Source organism: Rhinolophus sinicus, chromosome 14 (genome assembly GCF_057876585.1).
Source record: "Rhinolophus sinicus isolate RSI-liver-muscle chromosome 14, RSI-T2T, whole genome shotgun sequence".
NCBI classification, from domain to species: domain Eukaryota; kingdom Metazoa; phylum Chordata; class Mammalia; order Chiroptera; family Rhinolophidae; genus Rhinolophus; species Rhinolophus sinicus.
In genome coordinates this window covers 81,168,226-81,174,027 of record NC_142514.1, presented here as the reverse complement: position 1 = coordinate 81,174,027, position 5,802 = coordinate 81,168,226, and the positions used below count along the sequence as shown (strand labels likewise).

Sequence of the window (5,802 nt, the reverse complement as noted above, 5' to 3'; positions counted from 1 at the left end):
GTAGCATTCATCAAGCTCAACACCATTTCTAATATTCACTATGCTAATTAGAAAAGCAATTGGCAGTGGCATAAGCCCTTATCTGGAGCAGCCTCAAAAATGTGGGTGACATGTCACTGTCCCAACCCCATACAGCCTCCTGGCTGACCCCACTCACTCCCTACGGAAGTTTCTCTCTGCTATGCTGCCCTATTCCCTCAAAAGGTGACTGTCCAACACCGTGGAGATCTGTGGATTGAGGTACTGCCAGCATCAACAACAGACTCTGCTTCAAAGTTCTCTGCTAGGTAATTCCATTTGTTTGTCAAAAACTTCCTCTCAAGCTGCATAAATGCCATAGGTTTGTGCATAGTGACGTATCCTCTCTCTCTCTGTTCCAGTTGGTGGTTCCAAAGCTACTCAAAAATTTGTGTGGCTTTTCCAGCTGTTGCTCTTGACAACTGAGGAACATTCTCCAATACTAAACAAGTGACATTACTCTTAAATACACAAATGTTCATTTGTAGAAGATAAGTGCCATGACACGGATTCAGTGACACAGATGCTCAACACTGGCAACTTGGGTGGACATCAAACACAAGACTTGCAAATAGTTTTCCTTTTATAAAATCATTAAGTGAGATGTAATTAAATTTTCAACAAAAAAAATTTTAGTGTGTTTCCTTAAATACTTTTGATTTTAAAACTTTAGACACTTTATAATTTGTATTTTTTCCTTTTGTTTTTAATAATTTTTAATTTTGGGGGAGAAAACTTGATAATGTATAAATAATCTTAAATTTTCAGCTTTTAACATGAGTTTCCATTAGCTCTTGATGAAAATACACTCAAAATGTTAAAAATAGTATCACCATCCATAAAACACAAATTGTGTAAAAATTATGAATATAACAAAACAGAGATTTTGCTGAAAGAAACACAAGAAAAATAAATATTAGAGAATCAATACATTGTGGGACAGGAAGAAACTTCCTCTCTACCCTTCAATGTTTTTTCAATGGGCCTAATAATTAAATCTACATGAGACAAATTAACAAGAGAAAATAACCAAATTTAATTACATATGTATGTGTAGGAATCCCACATACACATGAGAGTCAGAGACTCCACATGCATGAGGGGTTCCGAGACAGAAAGTTAAAATGAGGTGTATAAGATATTCTGAGCTAAGGATGAGCTCAGACACGTTGGGGCTTCAGAGGGGAGGAAGGTCATTGCAGGACGGTAAGAAAAGTAGCTGTTCAGTAATTAGCAGTTTGTCCTGCCACATAAATAGGTCATAAAAAGTTATTTCTGGTGATAACTCTTATTATGCAAAAGACCCCTAATTTAAATTTAAATTTAAATTCTTCTAAGTAGTGAAGGGAGACAGGGAGCCAAAGATTCTCTTGAGCCCACAGGGTTTCAGTTGCCTTTAGCTCAAAATAATCTGCATACCACAGAGGCACATCTTAGGGTGACTTGCTCTGAACCCCTACAACATAACGTTTATGAATTATATACATCTTTGTGTGATTGCTGATCCAAACACCTCCAGCCCATCAGTAAAACACTGACATGAGCAATCATCATTGAATTCAGTTGCCTTTGATATATTGCCAACTTTTATTCATATAAAAACACAGGTTTATAAGTTTGACAATGATGATATATTTCACAAGGTAGAGGATACAAAATTAATTATAAATAAGCAGTTTGTTAGTTATGATCTATAACTTTCAAATATTTAGGTACATGGTCCTTTGGCTTCCATGTATACCCTCGTCCTGGGCCCCTGCAAAGTGTTAGGGGCACCTAAATGTGAGGCCCTGAAGAGAACAGTGGTTGATCTTGTACATTGGTGGTTGGCCTTGACTAAGTGCATTTCTGATTAGAAAGCTAGCTGTGCCGGGGACTTAACTGCAACAGAATACTCTCTGTGCAGAAATTTTAAAAGGAAAAGACAGACATCCTGTGTGGAAAAGTTGAACCTTTGTGATCTTTTGATGGGTGTGTAAAATGGTACAGCCACTGTGTAACACAGAAAGAAGGTTCCTCAAAAAATTAAACAGAATTACCATATGATCGAGCAATCCCACTTCTGGGTATATACCCAAAAGAAGTGAAAGCAGGATGTCTTGAAGAGATATTTGTACACCCATGTTCATAGCAACATTATTTACAATAGACAAGAGGGAAAAGCAACCCACATCCATCCACAGATGAATGGAAAAACAAACTGTGTTATATCCATACAATGAAATATTATTCGGCCTTAAAAAGAAAGAAAATTCTGACACAATGTATAATATAGATTAACCTTGAGGATCTTAAGCTAAGTGAAATAGACCAGTCACAAAAAGACAAATACTGTGTGATGCTACTTATATGAGACACTTAGAATAGTCAAAGTCTTAGAGAAAGAAAGTAGAATCATGGTTGCCAGGGGATAAGGAGAGAGAGAAGCGGGGAGTTATTGTTTAATGGGTACAGAGTTTCAGTTTTGCAAAATAAGAAGAGTTCTGTTGACAGGCTGCACAATATGAATATTCTTAACATCGCCGTAATGTACACTTAAAAACGGTTAAAATGGAGACAGAAAAGGAAAAGAGCCATATGATTTCACTCACATGTGGGATATAAAATAGGAAACAACAAACAAACAAGAAAAACAAACAAATACACAGACAGACAACAGAATGGTGTTTGCCAGATGGGAATGGGAGGAGCGGGAGGATGGAGAGTAAAAGGGATCAACTATATGATGATGGAAAGAGACTAGACTTTGGATGGTGAGCACACAAGGCATTATACAGATGATGTTTTATAGAATTGTATACCTGAAACTTATATAAGGTTACAAACCAATGCTACCCCAATACATTTAATTTAAAAATAGTTAAAATGCTACATTTTGTTATGTACATTTTACCACAATTGTGTTTAAAAAGTAAAGGGCAGACATCCTAACATGGGGATGCGGGGAATGCTTCTCTGAACAACTAACTTTTATTTTATTTTATTTTATTTTATTTTATTTTATTTTATTTTATTTTATTTTATTTTATTTATTTATGTATTTATAGAATGCGTCACGAATTTGCTTGTCATCCTCACACAGGTACCAGAATAATCTTCTCAGTATTGGTCCAGTTTTTTAGTATATGTGCTGCCAAAGCGAGCCCTGCACAAGTAACTTTTAAACTGAGAGATGGAAGATGAGTAAGCAAGGCCAAGAGGAACTGAAAGAAAGCCAGGATGGCTGCAGTGGAGGGGAGAGGATGGGATGGCCAGAGGCAGCCAGAGTGAAAGAGTGGGGCCTCATGAAAATGTTAGGACTTTGTTTCATCCTAAGAGCAATGAGAAGACAAAGAACACAGGTGTGTAAGGTGTGGTGTCTGTGGGACAGTTAGCAAGCACTTCAGTACACAATATCCAATGACGTGCTCAATGATGTAGTAGGGAATCTCAGTCTGGACAAGTCCTGGAGAGGGCAATGGACCTATGCAGGGAACCCAGCAGGATGTCAGATGTGCAGAACTTGATGAGTTACCAGAAGACCAGGGTTCAGGGCCCAGACTTTGTCACTGTCAGTCAGCCCTTTGCGGTGGATTCAACATGCCCTGGCAATTCATGCTGGGGGAAGGCAAAAGCCCGGATCTGTAGTTTCCAAACAGGATTCAGGAATTAACACTACCTTCTAAACTCCCTTTTCAGTTCTGCCCTCTGCCCTACACCACCCCTACCTATGTGGCCACTCTAACCCGCCAGCTCTCACCTTTACCTGCCCTGGGCCCAGATCTCAGCCTCCACTGTGCATCACCAGGGAGTGTATCTGGTGCCTCCATCTCTCAACTCTCCTTCAGGAGACGCTATTGTTACCTGCCTTCTGGCCTCCAGGACTCTGACTGTGGAGGTCTGTCTGGTTCCTGGACTATTAGACAACCCCTGATTAGCACTTTGAACTTGGCAAGTCATTTAACCTCTCCAAAACTCAGAGCCCTGCATGAAGTGTGGGGGTGACAAGGCCAGCCCTATCACAGCTCCGGGGATATTTTGAGGACCATGTTGGATGACCCGTGTGGAAATCTCTTGTAAATCATACAGCCCGATAATGAAAGAGAACACTAGTAAGCTGTCCCCAGACAGACCGGTGGCTTCATCTCCGTAAATTGTAGCAAGTACAAGGGAGCTCATACACTGAACCAGCCCAACACAGCACATATAAGAGGTGGGCGTGTTAATGCTGATGATGACAATGAGTGTATTGGTGGAGATCACAGAGAATCTAACCGGAGGCCAGACAACAGTTATTGCTATCCTACCTATCCATTCCCAAAACCTCCCACTGGCCAATGGATTTAGTTCCATTTTATAGTACATCAAGAATATTAGACTGCTCTTTGAAAAATGGATTTTTCCCCCATTTATCACCAAATGAAATCAAATACACTCCTCTTTAATTTTACAGCAACCAATTCTGGCTTTGCCAGTCTTCGCAGCAGGGTCTGTAGTTTGTGTCGAGGGCCTGGACAGTCAGCTCACACCTGTGCGACTGCGTACCTTCCCCTGTGTCACTCAGCAAAAAGAGCATACTTGTAAGAACACAGCTCCCTTCGCAATACGACAGCATGCGTGGGTGTATAGGGGGGTGTATCAGCAAGACAGGGAGATGGTTAGAAGGAAGACGTTGAGCTTGTCAATCTCTCTAAGCCTCTCAGTGCCTGAGAAACAAATCATTCAACTTTCATATCCATTTCAATGATGCCAGCTCAAATAACACACATTTCCCTAATTTTTCTGTGATGAGAATGGGAAAGTAAATTTTCTTTGAAGTAAATCCTTTTGATTTTCAAACAAATCCTGTTGCCATAGGGGCTGCCAAACCAGCCTCTCCCGAGAGTCAGTTCTCATTTCCCAGTGTTGCTACTTATTAATAAAATTGTAATTAATAACTCACATTGATTGAGCGATTACTACACACCAGGCACTACAATGAGAGTTTACTCTTGCATCTCATTTGAGCTTCCCAATAACCCAACAAAGCATGTATCGTTATCTCATTTTCACAGATGAGGAAACTGGGGCTCAGAAAAGTTGTTAGTTTCTTAAATTCACAAAAATTAGAAGTGTCAGAGCTAGGATTCAGAGCTAGGTCACCTGTACCAGTCTCCTAGGGCTGCCACAACAAAATACCACAAGTTGGTTGGCTTCAAACAACAGAAATTTATTCTCTCACAGTTCTGGAGGCTAGAAATCCAAACTCAAGATGTTGGCACAGTTGGTTCCTTGTGGAAGCCTGAGGAAAATCTGTGCCATGCCTCTTGGAGCTTCTGGTGCCTGCTGGCAAAGCTGCCATCCCTTGGCATTCCTCTCTGTCTCCGACTTCACCTGGTATTCTCTCCACGTGTCTCTCTGTCTTTTCCTATAAGGACAGCAGTGATCATATTTAGGTCCCACCTTAATCCAGAATAACCACAATTTGAAGCCCCCCAGCAGATGCCTGAAACCATGGATAGTACAGAACCCTAATTATATTATGTTATTTTCCTATACATACATACCTTTTCCCTTAAAGAAAGTACTTTATGGCTTCTCTTTGGCATATCTGAATTGCCAGTATCCCCACTCTCACACTTTACGCCATTATTAAGTACAATAAGGGTTACTTGAACACAAGCACTGCAATAGTGACAGTGAATCTGCTAACCAAGACAACTGCCGAGTGACTAACAGGTGGGGAGAGTGTACAGTATAGAGAGATGCTGGGCAAAGGGATGATAGACTTCCCGGTTGGGGTGGAGCAGGATGGCACAAGATTTC

At 40.4% G+C, this 5,802-nt stretch overlaps 1 non-coding gene across 1 annotated transcript; it reads right to left on the bottom strand.

Annotated features, from left to right (window-relative positions):
• Positions 1-3,055: 3,055 nt before the first annotated feature.
• Positions 3,056-3,164, bottom strand: LOC141572524 (U6 spliceosomal RNA). The gene has a single exon (XR_012497849.1). It is a non-coding gene; the product is annotated as a U6 spliceosomal RNA (small nuclear RNA).
• Positions 3,165-5,802: the final 2,638 nt, after the last annotated feature.